Source organism: Protopterus annectens, chromosome 9.part0, assembly GCF_019279795.1.
Source record: "Protopterus annectens isolate FY-2018-M chromosome 9.part0, PAN1.0, whole genome shotgun sequence".
Taxonomy (NCBI): Eukaryota; Metazoa; Chordata; order Ceratodontiformes; family Protopteridae; genus Protopterus; species Protopterus annectens.
Window position 1 is genome coordinate 1,738,514,691 of NC_056743.1, and position 25,448 is coordinate 1,738,540,138.

Here is a 25,448-nt window from a genome sequence, read left to right on the forward strand (position 1 = left end):
TTACAGGACGGTGCCTGTATAGATTCACAATTTTTGGGGTCCTGCAAAGGACACCTATATCCATGTTTAAAGAGTAGAACTTGCAGATCTGGCACACTGGTACTTTCCAGGCAATAGTTTTGAAAGCAGCAGTGTATTTACCTTAATTGCATGTCTATCCATACTAGCTATGATGTAACCTATTTATGTACATGTGTTATATCTACGAGGACATTTGTTTATATGTTTGTTATGTATATATCAATTAATGTTGTATGTGTTTGTGTGTATATATATATATATATATATATATATATATATATATATATATATATATATATATATATATATCTGTACAGTCTTTATTTTATATATTTATTTAGTTTAAGTCTGTGGATATATATCTATACACAATACGTGTAGAAAACAGCATTCATTTGCTATGCTCTGAGCGGATTACACACGCGCACTTGCATTTCCTTATTGTGGGTTACGCGCAGGCGCACTTGCATATCCTTATTGTGGGTTACATATGTTTACTAAGTCTTTGTGCTTACATGGGCTTTATTATTTGTGACAGTACCAGTAAAATATCTGTAATCCGGTTAACAGACATATGCGAAACACACATTCACCTTTACATATTTAAATGTCTGTACAGCACAGACGCATTCATTACACTTTAACATTATATGTGCTATAGTCGTAGTTGAACCGGGACTGCATTCACGTTGTCCGCATGCTGTAACCACTATACTTTTGGTGTTCTAACTCATTTATATGCATACCCATAGTACATAGCTACATTAACATATGCCTCACCGCTTCACTTATGACACAGGCATCCATTCTCCTGCTGGAAAAATTGCGGTACTACATATTACACATTCCCTATTCCCTACTGCTCTGGACCCAAACTGAATATTTAATCACTGCAGGGATATTCAGAACACCAAGGCTTATAGTCCTGACACATACAAGTCTTTAATTGTCAGGGTGTTTATGTGGTGATCTGGGTTTAGGCTTGTCCGCCTGGTGAACGGTACTGCCCTGACCGTGTTCAAATGTCAGACAAAGCACATGGACAGAGTTTGTCCATTTTATACATTTTACCTGTGTTTGCAGACACAGGTGTTTGGGCACCTGTCAGAAGCTTATAATGTTGGCAATACATAATATGGGTGGGAGTGGTTACAATACATAATCCACGGTGAGTGGTGTTCCCATTCACATTTGACTATTTCCTATATTCATTCCTACGAGGATTATTATTTTGGACATGAATTAACTATGAATTAACTACAGGTATGCAGTAGTACAGTAAACAAATGTGAAGGTTTGTTACTGTAGAAATGTATGGACCTCTGTAATACTAGGGGACTACCCCACATCCTTCACAACATTTCATGCTAATGTACATACTATTATTCTGTGAACTTTCAAAGTTTGTGGGAGCAGTATTTACATCTGTCCCTATTTGTCCACCCATCATTTTAGGCTTTGTCCAGATTTTGTTGCTGTAATAGGTTGAGAGGTGGTGTCGGTATGTGATTGAGTTGAATATATACTGTCGATAATTCAGTGGGGAGTAGGGTTACCACCTGTCCCTCTTTGCGAGGGGAAGTCCCACTTTGGACAGTTGTGTCCTGCAACAAAACCTAAGACATGGCAAATGTCCTGTGATTTTAAGACAAAATATATTTCTTATTTTCTTTAATAGTTGCATAATACAGTTATTTTGTATCTGTAACACATAACTATTATATGAAATAGCATAAGCAATTCAAATGCTACAAAATAAGCTTTTATTTTGGCAAACAAGTGTAATTCTGTCCTTTACACTGGCCGGGGGTATGTTTTATCTTGCAAATTCTCACATTTCTACAAAAGATGTCCCACCTTGGGCATCTGAACAGGTGGCAACCCTAGTGGGGAGACCTGCATGGTGGACAGGTGTTCCATCCTGCGTAATATGTTTTGCATGTCCGTCTAGAAACTGAACAGTACCGTGACTACACATACATGTTTTGTCCAGATGTGTACAGTACTAGACACCGTGGCATGTAAACAACTCTGATGTTTCAACAGGTTACTTATCCCACGCGGGATGTACACACATTTTGCTAATACATGAACGCGCGGGGCATTTGAATTTATGTAACTGTGATGGGATGTTTACAAACATGGGATACATATTTGCAATCCTGACACTGCCTAGGGCGATACTTCCTACTACATATGGGTAATACTCGCTATGTGTAGGTGTACGGCTGCGCAAGGCTGGTAGCTGGATTTGATGGACATTCGGACATGGGTGCGGGTTATGTGCTATACAGGGGATGTTGCGTATTGCATTTGCATGCATGGGTTCTGCATTTGGATGTCCCGGTTCCGCATATACCATCCTATGTGTATGTGCCGGTTACGTTCCTGTTCATGTGTATAGCACATTTTAATATTCATATGTTTGTGTGAGTTTGGTATACAATATGGACTTTCAGGTTTCTTTATGGTTGTTATATGGCCACAGCTGCCCAGCTGTGTACTATCACTATCACTGTGGGACTGCTGGTGACCCTGCCCATGGGGCTAGACGTGTGTATTGGCGGGTCGCTGACATGATGTGCTTCACTTCCACTGGGTATAACTACTTACAGTGCAGTACATTACGGACACATGATTTTAAATATCATTTGTTCCATGGACGGAAACACATATTGTGTTGCGTGCATTTCTGTTTGGTTCTCAATTTTGTGTGGCCGGGAACTGTCTTGCATGCTTTGCATATGTTTCATTATCCACGGACACTGATAGGTGCGATTACTATTGCAGGCAGACTATAATATTCAGCAGTTTAGGTTGCTCATCGACAGCCGACATTGACACACCTCCAGGCGCAGCTTAGTAATGCCCCATGCACTCGTGCACGTTTCCTCTGCACATGGATGTGGTGGCAGCGCACCTTCATTAATATGCATATGGCGCTACTACACCATATATACGTCGGCCTTGCACTGAGCTTCATGAATCCCGGGGAATGTTAACAAATAAAATTTCTAAAATATGTGATTTAAAAACAAGGAACTCAAATATGGAGAAAGCACTAAATAGCATGGCAAGAAGAATAGAAGAACAAGCACAAAATAATTTTTAATAACAGTAAATAGACGGTTATTAAAAATAGATAACCTAAAGAACAGAGAACATAAAAATATTCTGAATAATATGAGAAAATATGAATTGCTGGAAAACCTAGAAGGAGACAACATAATTATGTTACTCACCTTACTCCAACCCAAAATTTTGAATTACCTTGAATGATTTTGACATGGAATACAAAGGGCTCATAGACTCTGGTAAATCCATCAACTTAACAAAGGCCCACTCTAAGGTCAGTCATTAAGTTTATTTCACATATAGACAAAGAATTAATACTAATAACGGCATGACTAACCCCCCCCAAAAAGGAAATCTTATCAGATTTGACAGTGACAGATTGTCAAAAGTAGTAGAACAAAGGAAGTAATGCTTGATTTTTGTAAATGAAAAGAAAAAAGAATGGAATTAAGATATTATTATGTTTCCTAGTAAGATAAAACTTTTTTAACTGAATAAACAAATATGTTCAACACATTGGAAGAAGCACTCTTCTTTGTCCAGTCGTATAATATTATGAAGAAATCAACTAAATGGACTGGACTATAACAAGTCTAAAAAGACAAGCTGAGAAAAATTAGCAGAAAACTGCAGTTTCACTTTGAAATTCAAAGGACAGATACATGTTTTTTAGTTTGAATGAATGTTAAAAAAGATGAATGAAACAATATATGCTAAGCATTTAATGATAATGGTTTACTGTTCTTTAAAATAATGTTATATCAAAAGAACCACTTCCTAAATATATAGACAGATTCATGGTAAAAGGAAGCAAATTGCTCAAATTATACACAGCCCTGCTGACTGTGAGAACAAGTAGCTAACTTATTAATATGTGTGTGTGTGTGTGTGCGTGCGTGTGTGTGTGTTTTGGACAATTTAGAGGACTAGAAAAGTTTACTTACTTACGTTATTTAGCATATCCCCTCTTTTATTCCTAAACATTATTTGTTTTTTTAAGTAGTTAAATTTTGTATGCAAGATGAAAAAAAACAAAACAAATTATAATGGTGTACACCAGTAACAGAAAATTCATGGCTTGTAGAATGGGAATCTGGCACAGAAGCAACTGAAATAGTTTGCAACTCTCAGCTTGGGGATTTTTTTCTAATGCTGGCTGTACTCCCAGTGGCTTCTGGTAGAATGTGTGACACAGTCCTGGATCTTATATTGGCCTTCTGCAAATACAGAAGCCCAAGAAAACTCACAATAGTTAAGAAAACTCACAGTTGTTGCTTCAGATATTAAAAGGATTATGTTTCTGAAATTTTAAACAGCAATGTCTGAAAAGTATTGTTTTCATTTATATAAATGTATGATTGCTTACGTCGTAAGTGATGGTTTAATAAAGCTGTTTCTTGTTTAAAAAGGGGGCAGGAATTTAATAATTTATGTAATATTGCTTAGGCTATATGATCTATAGCAATATATGTGAAGTATAATGCTTGTAAATGTTAATCTGTTGATATAGTTTGATTACTTTTGTCTAAGTGAAAATTTGCCTATGTCACAAGTGATAATTCAATAAAGGTGTGTTTAAGAAAAAAGGACTTCTAAAAAGTATAGTCCTATCATTATGTTTAGTAATACAAAACACTAACAATATTATTTGTCATGTTGCAGGCATAAAGCATTACAACAGCATTTGTATTAGGTACTTTGCTACTATAGACACATGTAGGATGTTTGTTATACCACAGACAGTGGATTACAGCAACACCAACTATGATTTTACTAGAAGTCTGACTAAGGTATTTACAATGCAATACTTCAGGTTGTACTTTGACCTAGAAATACTCAGAAATAAACTTCCTGAGGTGTGTTCATTCAAATGTTAGAGTTAGGAGTAGTGCCTTTGTGAAGAGTCAGATGACCTATGCCTACTGCTGCTGCTGATAGAACTATATTTATTTTTTTTTCACTTCCTAAAATTTTACAGACAATACAATCTCATTAATACCTAATAAACAGCAACAAATATTTATAACTTTTCTTTAGTATCCTAAAAAACTTAGGGTAGATTTCAGTAATCATTTGAGAACATGGGACGGGGAGGCATTTGATTTGCCAGTCTTACTCAATAGCCCCAGTACTAAAAGCATTAATATAATGGCTAGATTCCTCTTATTCCTCTTATGAAGCTATATGGAAAAACATATAAGGACATATTTTCAAAGAATCTAAATTAAAGCCCTCTCCCCAAACAAATTACAGAAAACAAAATGATGTGGAATACAAAAAGTTATACAGATGGTTATACTACAATATGAACAAATAATAATTTTTAAATAATTTGTTAAAAAACATTTATAAATTTTATTTATAGAGTCCTTTCTTTAAGAAAATAGATTTTTCTCCAATTTTCCTATAGCTATGCAATCAAGCTTTGTACATGATTCAGATATAAACAACATAATCGTGCTAAAAATAACAATTTTATATTGTGGTTTAATTGTTTAAGAGGTCACACTATTCCACTTGCAGACATATTATGACAAACAAATTATTAGATAGTGATTCAAAATGTACACACATTTAATATAAGTAAAGTGCAATGACTGGCAAAAGTAGAAAATAATTCATCAGTCTTTATTAGAATAGTTCACTGTGATTATATCAAGGAAAACAGATTTAAAAAGATGTCTGTTCAGATTATATATAGTGTTATTACCAAAGAAAAATTAAATCATTTGCAAATCATGCATTAATTACACTTTCCAAAACCTGCTGAAAATGATGGTAAAATGCATCTTAAAATCATCAAAAATAACATCTTTATTTTGGAAAAATTTCTTAAGGAAGTTTTATCACAGAGCTTATGATACACCATATAGAAATACTAAACCGTATGACATGCAAGATCTTAAATGCTGGAAATCATAATGGGTCAAGTAAAGCAGATTGGTACCACATATGAAATGTTTGTGAAATACAAAATTAATTTTGGTACAAAATTCAGATATTTTTAAAACACAGTGGTCTAATAACTGCAGCATCCAAACATTTGATTTTATTTAATGTTCTAGTTCCTAGCTGCATACAAAGTAAAACCATCCCTTGTTATGGAGTATTTTAACAAAATCTATACAAATTTGAAAGAAAAAGGTAACTCCATCCTTTTAAGAATCTTTAAACATAGCCACTGTTGTTTGCCAAAAATAAACTGAGACAATAATGAGACAATAACAATGAGATCTAAATATATTGTGTCTGACTTTAAATGCTGAACAAAGTTGCAGTCCTTATTAGAAAAATATGAAAAAAATATATATATGACTGAATTAGACTAACTGTATACATGGTACTATGTAATAATTAAATTATATATATATATATATATATATATATATATATATATATATATATACATATATAATGTTTGTAAGTAAATGAATACATACACATTTGTAAATAGTCAAATGGTTCCAATGCTATTATACTTTTTTATATGTTTTGATAACAATAAAAAATAAAAAAATCCATATTAGTCCACATCTAACACAAGTAGCTAGGCTTCCTATGTTCATTTGGATACATTTTATTATGGTTTTATCTATGATTTTACACACAATAGTGTTCAGACTGATGGGTCTGAACCTGTTTGTGGCTAATGTGATCCCTTTACCTTTTGTAAAATTTTTGAGAACTGGTACCACTACACTGTGCCAGCAGACATTACAAATCTGTCCACATACTAACATTTAGCTTAGTATGACTGATAAAGATGTTGGTACTCTTTTCATGAATCAGTACAGGAATAATTAGTTATTACGTCTGGTGACATGGAGCTTGAGGGTTTTTTTTAACTTTTATTTGTGGCACACTTGATTCCTTATGTGACCATCAATGATTTCATCAGTGGCTCCACTAACCATTCATTCTCACTGGCATATTAATCAAGCACCAGGAGTGGAACCATCATCTGCAGTGGGATAAGTGGGTTCTTGCTTGGCCCTGACTATAGGTATTATAAACTTGCAGACTTCCCATAAGACAAAAGCCTCCACTGGGTTTGCAATCTCCATTGAGGAGCTAGACCAAAGAATGCATTCCCAGGAATGTGTCCCCTCTACTCTCAAAAACAAAAATAAGCAGGCTCAGCCTTTCATTGTTCTCTTGCCTTCTGTTGGCACCTCCATTTCCAAGACTGCTAACTTATCCTGGGTCATCTTGGTTATAGTCAATACTCTATTACCCTATGCCATAAAGCCAACAGGTACATCTCCAGAGGCAAATTTTGAAAGTTCAAAACCTTTAACGTCAATCTTTGAAATAGTGAGGAATTAAGTATGACTATGGGAAATTTATACTAATTTCAAAACTGCAGTATCTGGAGTATTCCCCTTTTCAACTTAAAGTCAGTATGAATAAACAGCAAGGAGTTGGGGGTACAACCCTCACATATCAGTGGTACAGAGAACAGTTAAAATGTATAATGTGGAGGTATGGAATTTTCTGCTTTTTTCCAAGAGTGCAGTTTGATTTTCAAAGTATCAGCACTCAAAATATTGGGTTTTGCACTTCCAGTAGGAAGCAATATGTGTAATTATACAAAGGATGCCATCTCTTGTGTCTATAGCACCCTTACATACATCTCTGCTTCTTGTGAGATTTGACAAAATGATGTTGCAAGTACATTTCCTGTGTCCTGCTGCTGTACAATCACATCAATTGTTTATTGATAACGTTATATTTACAACTTATTGTTTCAGCCTTTGATGTGAAGCTGATTCCATTGTTGGTATGGAACATTTAATAGGCTAACTAATCTGAGTCTGTTAACCTAAACTAGCAACCAGATTCCCACATAGCAACGATTATCCAGTCCAGATTTCAGGCTAGACATAGTACTTAGACCACACTAGTGTTTCAGTGATATCCTTATAACTTAAAATCAATGTAATTTCTCTGCTTTTGCCCATCTGACCTCTCCCCAGCCTTTGATACATATTGTTATAAATCCTGTTGAGGCATCTAAGTCCGTATTGCAGTGTCTCAGATGTCTTTCTGGTTTTGCTTGTCTCCTTCTTTTCCAGTCAATCACAGAGGGTAGTTTCTGAAATTAATTACTTCTCTATTACTCCCTTAATGGTGGTGCCCACAAAGCTCTATTCTGGGCTCCATGTTTTTCACTCTGTACATGTACCTTGATGAGAGTTCATTAAAGATAGAGGTCTATGCTTTCATAGTTATGTTAGTGAGACACTGCTACGCATCTTCTTCTGTCGGCATATTATGTCAGTCCTGAATTCCTTGGTATTTAATCAGGACTATTTCGATCAACATAACTGGCTAAAGCAAAATGTTAAGATTGCTGTAACAGTAGTACAGGCCACACTTCAGGATTCACCTGCCTCAGGTTTGAATCACTGTACAACTGAAATTATGTCAAGAATGCACAATATCAGGGTAATTTTTAATGGAAGGATGCCACTCAATGATCAAGTGTTGCCTTATATTAAGTCCTTGTACTTTAAAGTGTATCAGTTGTATTCTGAAGCAAATGTAAGTAACAAACTCTTGGAGTTGGTTATAACCTCCTTACCATTTAAAATACCAAATGATAGAGTTTTTGATGCAAAAAGTGTATTGTTTTTCTATTTCGTTTTGTTGATAAAGACAACCCACTGAATTTTTTTCTCAGAGCTGAAACTCCCTGCCGTAAGGTCATTAGAAAAACTGAGCCCACAATGCTTAACTACGTAAACTAATGAATAGGCTATTGTCTTTCCATGCTAAATGTATCAGTAATAGTTATTTATTTCCTAGAAAGACAAGTTGCTGACCAGTTCTTGCACATGAAACACCTCACTTAGAAATTAACACGATAATATAGTAGTAAAGCCAGAATGTAAACAAAATTCTGCTTTTCTAAACAGGTAAGTTGGCTTTGATTAACGCAGAATACTTTTCAGTTGTATTTAAATAATTGCTCAGTACCTACCATGACAACATTTTGTAGGTATGGTCATAGAGAAAAACTGAGTAAACAATAAAACTAAAATAAAACAGCACACTATAATCTTAATTTTTTTTTTGCAAAATCACTTGCAATTTTATCACGAGGAGGATAACACGAAATTAAATTAATTGTAAAACAAAAATGCTTCTGAAACTGACTAACACACTTTAATCTTAGAATTATTATGGTTCATGCCATGGTTTCTTCCCACACAGATTTCTATAACTTCTTGTATCTGGAGCTGCCTGACCAGGAAGCTGACCACTTGTAACTTGTGCATCACTCTGTTACCCGGTTACTCACTAGTACTTCTCATTCCTGCTGACCTGAACTGGTTCTCTGGAGCCTTCCCTGGATGCTTATGTGGTCTTGTGTCATCTAAGAGGCCTTGGTTTATTCAAACCTGCATACCGTGAGTCCTTCCAACCTTAAAAAGTAGCTAGTACCATACCATCCTCTCTGTACCCTCCACTTTGCATCTATGGGACTTATTTGCTTGCTTTTTCCCCCTTTCATGCTTCATATTTTTAGAATTTGGAGTACCCTTTATAATGCATTAAATATTATACAGCTTTAAGATGTCCCTAAAACACATAAACATATATTTTTTGAGCTTGTTTTTAATATTTATCAACAGAAACTGTATGCATTATTAATGAACAACTCACTGATAGACCCCTATCCAAAATGCATTTTACAATTTTAAACTTTATTTCCATAGTACATTAAATGTAGTAATTTTCTATGGGAATTTTGAGTGTCTCACTTGTTGTGGGTGTTTACAACAATGGAAAACCATTTGCAAAGGCTTTTATTTTATTTTTGTGACTTGCTAATATTCTAGCGTTGGTCTTCATTTTTGTAACATAATTCCTGCATTGCATAATTCCTACATTGGGAACATGTTCTAAATCCAAAGACACTTCAAACAAAGGTTTCAGTATCAATACAAAGCCATGAAAAGTCATGGTTAAAGAGCAGTTCTGTACAAATGCACAGCTATTCCTCTATCAAAACAAGCCGTGCTATTAGTTAATATTACAGCTTCATGAGCTGCTGACATCCCCACAGCTCTGTGACCATGGAGTTAGTATATCTAACTAAGGAGGCATGGGGTCAAATTCCTCCATACGGGTGTGTGCCCCCTGCAAAAAATATCCACTGTGGTGTACCTATCCATTGTTAACTGGGTTAGTCCCACTAACCTAGTAGCCTCTTTTCAGGGGTGACCCAAAGTAATATTTATACTACTAGGGAAAATTTGGAGAGGGTATCAGGGAACTTTCCCTATTCATTTCAATAGGTACCTTGGAATTTTTTGCATCCATCTAAACTACCATTAACTTAAGCAGATGAGACCTCAGTTTAATGCTTCACATGAAGGATGACATACTCAGGAGTGCAGCACCCCCTTATGCTGCATTACCGTGTACGTAATTGATCTACCTGATGAGGGAATAGAACCCACAGCTTTCTGTACTAAAGGCAAGTGTGCTACCTGTTGTGCCACTAACACTGCAAGTCAGTTTTTCCAAGTTTCTTTTTCACAATACAAGTTAAATGCAGTGATGTGTTTTTGTGTGGTGTGTACATTCACAGCACGCACATGTATATACATGTAGTTTGACTACTATGGGTGTCTGTAGTACAGGAAAGTCATTTGTGACCACTTTCATCATGTTCACTTCCATTTGTGTCATTGGTGGGATTACTGCAGTTGGGCTTTGTTCTTTAACATGAATTCCTTTATACTGGATTTTAATAGTTACCATCATGGTGAGTTTTGTTAATTTCATGGAAGTATTTCAAAGACAGGTAATTTGATGGGTGATTTACGAGTGGTTCATTGTTTAGTTGTTCATTCATAAGTTGAAATATTCACCTTTATGCAATACAGCTGCTTATGGACCTACTTATTTTATTGTGTGTGTGTGCGTGTATGTGTATTTGTAGATTTTACATCTTGTACAGATTATTAATTGCTTTATGTTATGTAGATTCTTTGTTGATTAGGTTCATAGGTTGATACTAGGCTATCTGCCCTAGGGCATTTACAAGCCTAGCCAGAGTGTGTTTGGCTTTCGCCACCCTTCTTAGATTAGTTGACTGTGCCTCGGTATAGTAGGTCACAGAAGATAGCCCATTTAAGGTTAGTTTACCGTGCCTCTGTCTAGCAGTGACACAGAAGAGATTCCAGGGGTAAATTTACGATCTCCCATCCAAACATCGAGATTCTTCTTGAAGAGGGTCATTGAGGGGCTCTGTCTGACATGGATTGGGATTTTGTTCCAGAGTGAGGGGAGCCTCTGGGATATGAATCTGTCCCTCCAGCATGTTCTATTTATTTCTGTGCTGAGGTTTAAGTCACTGGAGCGTGTAGTTCTGATGGATTTGGATTTCTTGAGGTGGAGCATGTCTATTAATTCTGGGTTGGACATGGCTTTATACATCAGGCACAGATCGCCTCTGAGTAGGCGGTAAGCAACTGAGTAGAGCTGGAGTTTCTTTAGCCTAACTGCGTAGGGCATCTGTTTGAGTCCCTTGATCCTCTTGGTGAGGTACTTTTGGGGTCTTTCTAGTTGTAGCAGGTGTCAGGTAAGGTACATCCCAAATGGGGCATTGTATTCAATTATGGGCCTGATGAGTGATGAGTAGAGGGGCACAATGACCTCTCTTGATCTAGATGTGAACCCCTTCGTGATAAGGTGGGCTATATAGAATATCTTTCTAACCACTTTGGCAATGTGATTGTCAAAGGAGAGATTGCAATCTACTTGGGTCCCCAAATCCCTAATTACTTCTTCTGTACTTAATGGATTACCACCTATGTGGTAATTTGTGGGCACTCCGTTTTTCCCAAAGGGGATGACAATGCACTTTTTGGCATTTAGCTTTAGGCCATGGCTCTGGCACCAGTTATCCTTCTCTGTGAGACCTTTTTGGAGGATGCTTGTGTCAGCAGGTGAGTCGATTATGGCCCCCAGTTTGCAGTCATCTGCAAACTTTGTCAGCCATAGTCCTCCTGTGTTAGCCTGTACCTCAGAAAAATATATACCGAACAAGAGAGGTCCCAGGACTGAGCCTTGTGGGATGCCACTTGTAACTGGTTTAGAGTCTGACATGGCACCTGCAATTCTGACCATGTGGGTTCTATCCCTAAGCCAGTTTGCAACCCATCTTGTGACATAGGGGTTGATATTTAAGCTGGTGAGCTTATTTATGATGCCCGAGTGGGATATTGTGTCGAAGGCTTTTGAAAGGTCAAGGTAGGCTGTGTGGACTACCTTCCCTTCGTCTATGGCCTTGGTGACCAAATTGACAAGGTTCAAAAGGCAAGATCTGCCCTTAACAAAGCCAAATTGGGTAGGATCCAGTGTTTGGTGGTTCCCAATGTCTTTGTTTATGAGTTCCATGATGATACGCTCCATAGCTTTGCAGACCAGGCTAGCTAGGCTTATAGGGCAATAGTTTCCATGGTCTGTTGTGGCACCCCCTTTATGGAGTGGGCCTACTATTGCTGTACGCCATTCTTTGGGTACATATCCTGTTGTAAGGCTGAGACTAAACAGTGATTTTAAGTGAGGGTTCAGTTCTTCTTGGAGCTCATGTAAAACGCAGCCCAGGACACCGTCTGGTCCCATTGATGCTGTGTTTTTTGCTTTGGAGAGGGCAGCTGTGCATCTGTGATATCACGGAGGCTACACTCTTTTGGGATAGTCATTTGCTCATTTGGAGGGGGGGGGGTTTGCACTGAACCTGTCTGCCAGGATGTTGGCAATGTCTGTGGGTTCAGTGTATTTTTTGTCATTTTGCACTAACTCAGAGCATATCTGGGAGTTTCCACCCAGGTTTCTGACATAACTAAAGAAAGCCTTGTGATTATCTTTAGCGTCTTGTGCAATTTTTCTTTCGAAGCTAGCCTTAGTTGATTTTATGAGGGATCATAGTTTCTTGCTAGTACTGATCAGAGTTGCCTTCCCTTTCAGGGATTTTGCTCTATCATGTAGTAGTTTCCCCCTTCTGTTGTACAGCTTATTTATGGCTGGGGTCCACCAGACAGGTCTCCTGCCTTTGGAGGAGTGTGTCTTGGTTTTATTTGGGATAGCATGATCCATGCATTCCTGTAGGTATCCATAGAATGCGTTTGTAAAGGATTCTGCGGTTTGGGCTGTATTCTCCACTGGCCCTGGGGCTTTGAAGGATTCCACCTCAGTTTTGAGAAGTGGGAAGTTTGCTTTTGAGAAGTTTTTGACCGTGGTTTCCTTTGCTGGGGGTGGGGATGGGATATGGATGTCCATAGTGATTAATTTATGGTCAGATCTTACCAATGAGGGGTATACCTCTGGTATGGAACATAGAGTCCCCATGTTGGTGATGATCAGGTCCAATATGTTTTCCCCTCTTGTGGGAGTGGTGACCAGTTGTTCCATAGCATTTGAGTTTATAAATTCTAGGAACCGTTGGGCTAGGGTGTTGGGGCTTGAGTAGTGCTCCCAGTCTATGTTTGGGTAGTTAAAGTCACCCACTATAATGGTGTTTGGAGAGACCTTCATATTCTCCAGTGTCTTCAGGAAAGCTGAGTGGGGTTCCTGAGTTTGGGAGGGTGGTCTGTAGCAGGCTACAAACTGGAAGGCAGTTTTGCCCACTGTTAGTTGCACATGGATGGTCTCAGAAGCTTCGTGCAGTGCCACTAGCCTGGAGGTATTGGTATCTTTGATGAATATGGATACTCCCCCTCCTCTTGTGGTTCGGTCCGAGTTTTGGGGCCAAAAAGCATGGTAAGAGGTATAGCCTGGTAGTGCTGGGGTGCTCTTGGGAGCCTTGAACCAGGTTTCTGTTACTGCACAGATATCGATATTCTCCATACTGAGGAGAGCCTCGAGTGCGTGCATCTTGAGGTTTAGATTTCTGGCGTTGAGCAGCATTACCCTTAGTTTCTTTTTCCTTGTGTTGTCTAAGGAGGTGGGTTGGTCTTTTGAGCCTTGCCTAAAAAAGGCACTATGGGGGTGGCAAGAGCTTTGGCCAGTATTCAAAAGCCCAGGGGTGACAGGTGCAAGCCATCCCTAGCGAAGCAACGTGGCTTGTCAAGCATGTCATCCCAGGCTGACAGACACTGGATCCCCTTTGAGTGACACCAATACTTTAGCCAATTGTTGAAATTGATAATTTTGTCTTTATACTGTGGTATCATTCTTGGTGAGGGTAAGATGCTACTCAAGGTCAGGGTCATACCGGTCTGGGCCACATGATCAGAGAGCTCCTCTATGTCTCTTTTCATGTAATCCAGGGAGGTACGTCTCAGGTCATTCACACCAGCATGGACTATGACGGAGTCATATTTGTACTTGCTTTGGAGTGACCTGAGTGCTTGTGTTATGTGGCGGATCCTGGCACCTGACAGGCAGCTTACAGTGACCTTCTCCTTGTTCAGCCTGGTGAGAGGGACGTCAGTGTGTCTGACAACAGAGTCACCTATTACAAGTGTATTAGGTGTGTTGTTTAGCCTTAAGGGCTGTGACTGTGTGGCACACTGACTTTGTGAACTATGTGATACATGGGTATTGTTGTGGAGTAGCAGTTGCTTGGATGTCTGCTTTGGAGGTCTCTGTGCTTGGGCAGATTTTTATTTAGAGCCTCCGAGTATGTTTTTGTGTGTTTATGTGTTTGGTTTGCTGTTGCGATAGGTCTATGTGAGACTGGATTTGTGGTGTGTGTGATTACCTTCTCCTCCAGACTGACCGTCCCAGTACTATGTTGAGAGAGCTCAGCCTCCAGTTTGGCTATATAGTTACATCTCTCACATATATTTGAGCTTGTTGGGAAGAGGAGAGGGTGGTCTGTGTACATAAGACAGTTGTAACATTGCCTCAAGATTCCCATATTCACCAGCTGGACTGGAGAGTAAACCTGAAACTGACTTTTGGACATGCCAGAATAGTATAAGGAATTACTTTTTGACTTGATCAAAAAGGACCAATAGGGAGCCAAGTACTTAAAGGGAGTATAAGAGGGTGTAGTGCTTTAGTTTATTAGTGCTTACTTATAAGACACTTATCCTAGCTACTGCTGGGTTTTAGAAGGAAAATAGAGTGCTTACTTTGAGATTTGGAACAGTTCTAAGGGAAAAAGTGAAGAGCAGACTTTGTGGACCCGGGAATAGTTTAAACCTGCACTTGAATAAAATTGAAATTTGATCAATGTTATGATTAGTGTAATTTTGAAGGCTAACTACCACTTTTTTCGGTCTGCTGTATATCTTATTAATTTCATGTGTCTGCCCTTTTTATTAATTTACAGGTACCTGCATGGTTACGTCTTACTAGTATATCCTCATGAATGCATACGTTCCCACATATAGTTATGTCTTACTAATATATATTCATGAAGGCAGACGTTACCACTATTGCAGGACTTGATCATATACTAAGCATATTTATTTGGGTTACTAAGGACACCATCCCAGTGTGTTTTCAAAAACAAATAATTTATTGCATCAGACTTTCAAATGGTACAATCTAGGAGGTATTATTCATTTATTGCTATGTTTGATTTCATTTTTAGGTTCAAGATGGTAGAGTTATGGTCAATATTCAAATAATCATTGATGAAGAATAGGAATACATTAGGTTTGTCGGAATTATATAACAAAGACATTTCTACTCCCGGCTAAATTCTATACTAATTGTTCTAAGTGTTTGTGATTCAAATAATCAATTAATATTTTAAAATATTTACTGGATGGTGATTAATACAATCAGTCATTGTTTGGGTAGTTAAAATATCACATAGGGATTTTAATTCCACTGAAGTTTTTTATCCTGGAGATGTTTAGTAGCATAATGTTAAGGGAAGAAAAGTTGTCCCAAATCCACCTTAGCATTGTTTGTCCTTTTTCAGTCAGACTAGGTCAAGCAATTTGCTGTGATCCACATCAGTTAATTCTACTTAAAAGAAGTTGGATGAATGATTACAGAAGTCCCACTTAAATTAAATGGAAGGTATCTTATGTCCATTTAGAGAGTAAGTACATGAGCAATGGTGCTACATTTCAGTAAATGGCAGTTGTTTAGTGAGGTCATAATTAGTAAATGAGAGGATCAGGTCTGGAAGTAATGTCACAGGGCCTACTAGTATGCAGATGTGACCTAGAGATGGATGGATCCTTCCTGGCTTTCACTACAGGAAATCAGACATCCAATAATGAACCTGTGCTAAGAGTAATGCAGTGAATCTCCTCTAAAAGAATCAGGTGGTGCCATCACTTTCATGATGTTTTACTCAAAGCAAGGAAAAGCTAAAAGGAGTCATTTATTGCCCTGAGAAGACTTTGTTAAACAATCCTAAATCACTCTGTCCGCCACATATTTCAGCAGTTATATATGTAGAACTAGTTCCATTAGCCCTAATATGCTATACAGTACTCTGTCAAAATGAGTATCTAGTGGACCTTATTAAGGTAGTCTTAAACTAACAGAGTACCAGCAATGTCACAGGCTGAGTATTACTATTCAGAAAAAAAGTATGCACTATTTTGCTGGATTACTGCAAAGGTAAACACAATAATGTTTTCAAGACAAAAAGTTATGATACCCGTTGTGATGAAGGGAGATACTGCCAGCACAGCTATCTGGAATTTTGTAAATAGTTATATGTCATTGGTGAATATCGAAATGATTTATATAGGATGCATGTGTTACAAATGTATTGGAACTGTATGTCGTGTATATCAGACTGCTCTGCACAGGTGTTTGTGTTGAAAAGATATTTTATAAAGTGCTTGTGCTTAAAATGTAACCACAGCATGCCCTACTGGAAAAGGACAAAAATATACATGCAATATTGTAACTGTTTAAATGTATATATTTTAACAGTGGAAACTGGAATACAGGAGGTTAACCTCAGTCTAGTAAATTTTAGAAAAATAGCTGAAATTAAATTACTTTATGGCTATGCAATAAAAGATGATATTTTTCAGTTTCAAAGCAGCACGGAGACACAAAGTTGAAAACTAGGGAACTGTCTGTATTGTCTTGGAAGTGTTTTACTGTTTTATGACTTCCATCATTTGCCAAAGATCTGAAGAAAAGCTCTCATCTATGTATTTTTACAGGTAGATGCTAAATGCTACCAGCTGCCATCAATGGTTGTGTTGGGGCCTGGGGACTTGAAGTCAGATGACAAGAAATGATGTAATTCTGCAAGCTAGCCCAGCAGTAATATTTGAGAAATTAATTTGAGAGGTCTCTGAGAGAGACCCACATTCTGTATTATGTCTTTGCCTGACAACAAGATCCATTCACCACATCTGCCTTGCTCTGATGAAGTAAGTTAACTAGGGTATAAAGACATGCTGTAGGTGGACTGGACACTCTAAATTGGCCCTAGGTGTGAGTGCGTGTGTGTGTGTGTGTGTGTGTGTGTGTGTGTGTGTGTGTGTGTGTGTGTGTGTGTGTGTGTGTGTGGGGGCTGGCAACTCGACACAGTAAAACTCCACTGCCAATCATGAGCAGACAGGTGATCTGCTGTGGCGACCCCTAACCCGGAAAAAGCCGAAAGAAGAAGAAGAAGTGACTCTCCTAGATTCAGTCAGGAATATAGTGAAGCACAGTTTAGATGTTTTCTTTATTTATTTGAGACTGTCCTGCAATATTGTTTTAAATATTTCCCGTGATTCTGAACTCTGATGTCACTGTAAATATATATTTTGTATTGTCTTGTTCTTTTATTATTTATTATTAAATATATTTAAACCTTTCATTGTGGCTGATCTTTGTGAGACATATTTAAGTTTTGGGAGTACTTGCATATTTATTTGGTGACACTGTGGGCCACTCCTAATAGCCTTGCTCTTGGTCAAACTACCATTTGCATTAATAGTAACATAACACAATAAGATTGGACACCCGTTGTTAAGGGCCTTAAAGTAGCTGATAAGGAGCTGGCTTGTAGCAGTGATAACTACCTTATAGTCTGTGCAAAAGGGGGCCTTAGCTAGTAAACCTGTGGCAGCCTTTCCCAGGTGTGTGTGTGTGTGTGTGTGTGTGTGTGTGTGTGTGTGTGTGTAAATCAAACCTCAAAGAGTGTGTGTGTCAGCTACTTGGGAGGGACACAAAGCACTGGTTGGACAGAGAGGTTGCTGGAGCTCTTGGCTTGGCCATTCAGCTGAAATCTCAACTCTATAGCTGTGCCAGCAGGGAGTCTTATTGGGGATCTGAAGAAAGATGGAGAAACCAGCCCCAGACTGACTGTAGTCTCTGTGTGCTCTTAAGGGAAATTGCACTTGATGCAGAAAGCTGCATCTGGAAATACTGTGTGTACCTTATTATCCTCCCAGTGTATATCCCCCACTGGTGCCAGTAGTGAGGGTTGAGAATCCTTGATTACTGGTCCAGTAGTGGAGCATCACACCATTTTACTTGGTGTTTTAGGCTGTGATCATGTGGATACATTGATCCTCACTTTGTGACATTCAGGGTTAGCTGTGCACTATAGAGTCAGTGGTCCAGATGCATAGGGTCCAGCAAGCATGAAATCTTTCACAAAGAATTATGTGAGAACAGAACAAATTTAAAGTGCAAATATGCCATTAATGGAATCACTAAGAAACCCTGTGATATAATACTGCAACAGCCAGGGACTGCTCTGGGTACAATTTGCTGCTGTGGATTCACAGTCCAGCTACTGTTGGAAAACTATTCACTATGGCCTAGGTTTGTAAAAAATACCAGGAGGGAAGCTAACAGTTCACAACCATAATTATTCTGATTGAATTACAGTTTCACTTTAGCCATGATTAGATTACTTGTTAACCTGCTGTCTCTGTTGTGTACAACAAAGTATGATCTATGGCTCCCTGATAGCCATGCTGTATTCCTGGCATTCCTTTGGTACAGCACAGATTCACTGTTCCGTGCCAATTTAATGTGGGAGGAGCTAACTGCAGCTATCCAATGAAAGGGGCAAGATTTGGATACCTACATGAACAGCAGCAAAATAGTCAGCCACATAAATCAAGACTTGTGCCAAATAATATCATGTGGACCAGTAAAAATTAAAACAATGTCTTGTAGTGGTGTCAGGAATTTGTAAAAAAAATGCAGGCTATATATAGTTTATCTAAAATTATGGAGATGAAGTGGCCAAGAAGGTGAAAATTAAGAAGCAGTGAAAGCTACAAACAAGTAATGTTACATCATTTCTGCAAGAGCACATATGCCATTACTAAACATTACATAACTGTATAATGATTAAAATACCTTGACCAAATTTCCAAATCTTGGATAAAAAAAAAATCTATGCTAAACAAAATTCTAGTAAACATTCTACCAGGGTTAATAAGCAACACTACAGAACTATTACAGCATTTCATTGTTTGGTGTATTAAGAACGTTATCTTCACATGACTGAAAGGAAATAATGAAAACAGTAACCTATGAGGGCTATAAAGTTCACTCTGTGAAACTATTATATAATAAATGTGGAACAAATGGAGGTGCTGACCTAACAGATGATCAACTGAAACAACAGTAAGAAAAAAGCAAAGGCCACATATTGTTAACTTGTAGCAACACGTAATGAGACGTTGTTAAAAAATAGCAAGGTAAGTGAAAAAATACAAGAAATGGCACTGTAAGTGAATTACAGGGACAGCTGTGTTAGGGTAGAACATGTATAAAGGTGGCTGGGTTTCCTTAAGTAAGTAGGAATAGACAGATTCAAATATCCAAATAAATTAAAATAAAGAATAGAGGCTGATGCCAGGAATATCACTGTATGCACCAGACCTCGGAAGCTCTAACAGACCACAGAATCCAGTAAAAAAAATCTCCAAAGGTATATATGTGCACAAGTAAGAAGAGAGCTTAAGTGAGCATAAACAGTCAGTATTTCTTTAATGTGATCAAAAAGGAAAAGCAAGTGTAGGACTTAAAATATGGGCAAAATGTGGGAATAATGCAACTGGAATAATTTTGCCTAAGGCAAGAAAACGGGAAATACTGAAATACAGGGTAAGACAGAGAGCAGAATAAAGGTAAAGTTAATTATGTCCAGATATCAGGTTTAGATACTAAGACGCAGGGCAGAGGGTAATAGAAAAAAATAAATGGGGCAGACAGTACAGAGAGATGGGGCAGTGAAACAGCAGTGTAACAGAGTTAGGAACAAATAACAGATTCACACAGAAATAAAACAGGTAAGGTGAAGGGTTAAATAGGTTACAGCAAAGTCGAGGGAGGAGAGGAGTACAGAGATTTCTTTTGTGGCATGCTTCCAGGAAGACTAGGACTATTAAATTACATAGGAAATTAAAAAGAGCTGGACATACAAGATGCTCTATCTGTAAGTTGGAGAGGGTCACCCGAGATGCTGCAAGATGCCCAGTCGTATTGTAATCCTACTGCAGGATGATACACTTAAGGCAGGAGTGACTGTGGGTCTTCTGGGTGGCAGAGCATACTAAGGAATGGAGCACAATAGTGAAATTAACAAATGACCTAACAGTTTAATACATGCACTATAAAAAGACAATAATAGCACCAAAACACAGTATAAGCAATAGTCCCTGAGTTTATGTGAACCGTTATTGATACATGGTATAGCAGTGACTATATATTATATTAATAATATTAGCACTAAAGCAGTACAGCAGAAATGCCTTATTCTCATGCAATGCCACTTAACAACAGAACATAGCAGTCGCAATATATATTATAAATATCAATAGCACCGGACAGCAATATAAGTAGAAAGTCCAGTTTGCCTAAGAAACGTTAGACCTTAATGAGTCCTTTACTTATTTAAGGTTTCACTAATAAATAATTTTATCTAATGTATTATTTCCATATCTAGTAGCCATAGCATAAAATTAGTCTCATAAGACAACGAGAAGCTGGAGGCAACTGCAGTATTACGGAGAGTTTCTGCTAGTGTAAGTGCCCTTGGTAGTCTTGCAGCACAGCAAACATGTCCGTAAATCCAGCACAAAAACTAACAAGTAACACAGCTGCTGCGTATAGCCCTTTAGATGCAGTAGTTCACACATCCAGAAATTTGCATAAATATGTTATACAGTACTCTTTCAAAATGACTATTTAGCAGGCCATAGTAAAGTAGGCTTATATTAACTAGCTAGCAGTGTTATCAAATGAAATTCACAGACTGATCATTACAGTGCAGAAAAAAATGTCTGTACTCCTTGTCAGACTGTTACCCAAATTAATACTGCAAGCAGTAGCACAAATCAATATTAAATGCACTAGTTCCTCTGGGCAGAACACACAGCCACAGAGTGGTTATTCCAGCAAGTTTCTCTGGGCAGAAAAGAGTCAGAGTGGTCCCACCAAAACAAAAAGTTATTATTACCAGTTTACTAGGTGATGCACTGAAGGATCACAGGGATACATAAAGCAAAGATCCTCACTTTTAGATGACAAAAAAGTTAAAACATGATTACTGCAATTGCTGTATGATAAGATCTGTAATTCACAGGTGTAGGGTCAAAGGTTCAATCCTAACCTCTAAGCACTACCTATATAGAGTTGTACATACTCTTCCCATGTTTGTGTTGGGTTTTTCTTTGGGTATTTTAGTTTCAGGCCACTTCTGGAAAAAAATACTTTCTGGTTGACTGTCTAAACTAAACTGTCCATATACATGTTGTATTTACCTTTACCTTGTTGGCTTGGTTATGGCTGAAAAGGCTGTAAGGGCCAGTTCATTTAACTGGTTAATAAATAAAGCAAATTAAAACTTACGGTTTGCTTGCACCTGTACATGAATAGAATGGTTCCAATAGTAAGAGACCAGCAATCACTGAATCAGTCAAAGTCCTTCATACATTATTCAGGCAAGAAGACCTACAAAGACCAAATGTGCTAGTAGTATAATCATTGAGCACACAAGGTGATGTAATTCTGATAGGCTAGGGTCTGCTCATGAGGAAATTTCATAGGATCATAGAATCATGGGAAGTTACTAGGCTAATGGCCCCGTGGGCCCTTACAAGCCTAGCCAAGTTCTACCCTTATTTCCGTGATCAGCACCTATTGCCCCTGTCCAAGAAGGAAACAGGTGGAACCCCCAGGGTGAATTTATGGTTACCCATCCAATCATCCAGACTGCGTTTGAAGAGGTCCAATGAGGTGCTCTGTTTGACATAAAGTGGGAGTCTGTTCCAAAGGTGTGGTAACATCTGGAGGATAAATCTGTTCCTCCAGCAGGTTCTGTTAATGTCATATACCAGGTTAAGGTCTTTAGAGTGAGTAACCAGTGTTACATTTGACTTATGGATATGCAGCATTTCCAGTAAAGCAGGGTCAGAGATTGCCTTATATGCAAGGCAGAAATCATGTCTGAGTAGTCTGTATGAAACAGAATAAAGTGAATGTGATTCCAGATGATCCACATAAGATAGATGCTGAAGACCTTGAATTTTCTTGTGAGGAACCTTTGTGGTCTCTCCAATTGGTGCAGTTGCTTGGAAAGGTGCATATCAAAAGGGGCACATTGTACTCAGTCATTGGCCTGATGAGGGAAGAGTACAGGGAGGTTATAACTTCTTTTTTTCTGGAGGCAATGCCCTTACGATACCTGTAGTCAGCCTCTGAAATGGTTGTCCATCCCTGCATATTTCCTGTGGTCATCCTCTGAAATGGTTGTCCATACCTGTACTATACATGTGGTCAGCTCTGAAATGGTTGTCTATCCCTGTACTGTACATGTGGTCAGCCTCTGAAATGGTTCTCCATCTCTGTACAACACCTGTATTCACCCTACAAAATGGTTGTCCATCCCTGTACAACACCTGTAGTCAGCCTCTGAAATGATTGTTCATCCCTGTACAACACCTGTGATCAACCTCTGAACTGGTTGTCTTATCCCTGTACAATACTTGTAGTCAGCCTCTGAAATGGTTGTCCATCCCTCTACATTTCTTGTGGTCAACCTCTGAAATGGTTGTCCATCCCTGTACAATACCTGTAGTTAGCCTCTAAAATGGTTGTCCAACCCTGTAAAAAAATACCAGAGGTTAGCCTCTGAAATGGCTGTCCATCCCTGTATAACACCTGTGTTTAACCTCTGAAATGGGTGTCCATCCCTGTACAACACATGGTTAGCCTCTAAAATGACTGTCCATCCCTGTACAACACCTGTGTTTAACCTCTGAAATGGCTGTCCATCCCTGTACAATACCAGTGGTTAGCCTCTGAAATGGCTGTCCATACCTGTATAACACCTGTGTTTAACCTCTGAAATGGGTGTCCATCCCTGTACAACACATGGTTAGCCTCTGAAATGCCTGTCCATACCTGTATAACAGCAGTGTTTAACCTCTGAAATGGGTGTCTGTCCCTGTACAACACGTGATTAGCCTCTGAAATGATGGTTGTCCATCCCTGTACAACACCTGTGTTTGACCTCTGAAATTAATGTCCATCCCTGTACAATACCAGTGGTTAGCCCCTGAAATGGCTGTCCATACCTGTATAACACTGGTGTTTAACCTCTGAAATGGGTGTCCATCCCTGTACAACACGTGATTAGCCTCTGAAATGATGGTTGTCCATCCCTGTATAACACCTGTGTTTAACCTCTGAAATGGCTGTCCATCCCTGTACAACACCTGTGGTCAGCCTCCAAAATGATTGTCCATCAAAGAGAAACCAGGGCACTGAACTCTTATTTTGCTTCTGATGCAAGATTAGTAACAATTGTACATAAAATACTTTGCTGTGATTTTTCTGAGCAGATGGTCCAAATATGATATATAATGAGCAAATGCTTGAATTTCCCTATCATAGGCCTTTGAACAAACACTGAATGTGTACTCCCTCTCTCCCCCTCTTGCTTTCTGTTTCTGTCTCTGTCTCTTTCTAGTCCTTCTATCAGTCTACTCCAGTAAAACAATATAATGTCCCAGACACCATCTCCACAGAATACCTCAGACTTGCTGCAAACACAATTGCCTACCCCAACAGCATACTTATAGACAGATCCATCCTTAAATCTTACATCTCAAAAACCTGGAACATTTCATTTATTTTGCCTCTCCACAAAGGTGGACACCCCACAGATCTCGTTAACTACTGCCCCATTGCTATTCCTTCCCCTATCTCCAAGATTCCAGAAAAATGTATATAAATTCAACTTCTTAAATTTCTCACCAATAATCACATTCTTTCACCTTCACAACATGGCTTTAGACCAGGTCACAGCACAATGGCTGCCTTAATCTCTTTCACAGAAATAATCAACAAAGCCAGAGACTCTGGCAAATCTGTCTCTTCCCTATTTATGGACCTTTCAAAAACATTCAATATAGTTTCTCATCCACTTCTTCTAAACCAACTTTCTCAAATTAGACTCTCCTCCTCATCACTTAATTGGCTCACCAGCTACCTATCAAATAAGCAGTTAGATGAAACTCCACCCTCTCTTCTTATCTCCCCTAGTGTACCGGTGGGTCTATATTAGGGCCCCTCCTATTTAGCATCTTTATCAACAATTTGCACTCTTCACTCACTCATGGCTCACTTATTCAATACACAGATGATTCAACCATCATATGCTCAGCTGACTCCACTCCCAAACTCCAATATTACTCAACATGCCTTCTCTTCCATAGAAAACTGGCTTGCAAAAAAATCACCTGCTACTCAACGCAAACAAAACCAAGATAATTGTTTTTACCTCCCCCAAAAAGACCTTCTTAAACAGAGACCAATTTACTATTCTCTTCCACAGCAATACACCAGTCGAACTAGTCTCCCACACTAAATTACTAGGGGTCATAATAGATGAACACCTAAACTTTCACCTACATGTTCAACACAATATCAACAAAACTCACCAAAAACTTGGCATACTATACAGACACACTTTCTCAGCCCTTCCACTAAAAAACCCTTGCTATCATATATCTGCTACCCTCTCTAACCTACGGTGCTCCTTTACTCTCCAATTTACTATCTGAAGTCAAAACTTGAAATTTGTTACAGCAAAATTGCATGATTCGCTACTAATGCCTCTTATTCCCCCCCACCACTGTATAGCATTACACTCTCTTAATTGGCTTGAACTACCACACTATCTCTCCTACTTACATCTATCAACTGAATACAAGCTGGTATACAAACTTTCATTTTGTCCCACCCTCTCCACTCTTTTCAGCGATTACCTTCCCAAAAGATCACTTAGATCCGAAAATCTGCATCTACTAAAGATACACAAACCAAAACTACCTGCAGGCCAACTTATATACTCTTATTCAGGAACTTTTAAAACTTCATTACATAACTACTTCTGTTCCATATGAAGCTGTAATTGTTTCATACCTCCTAGTTTTAAATCA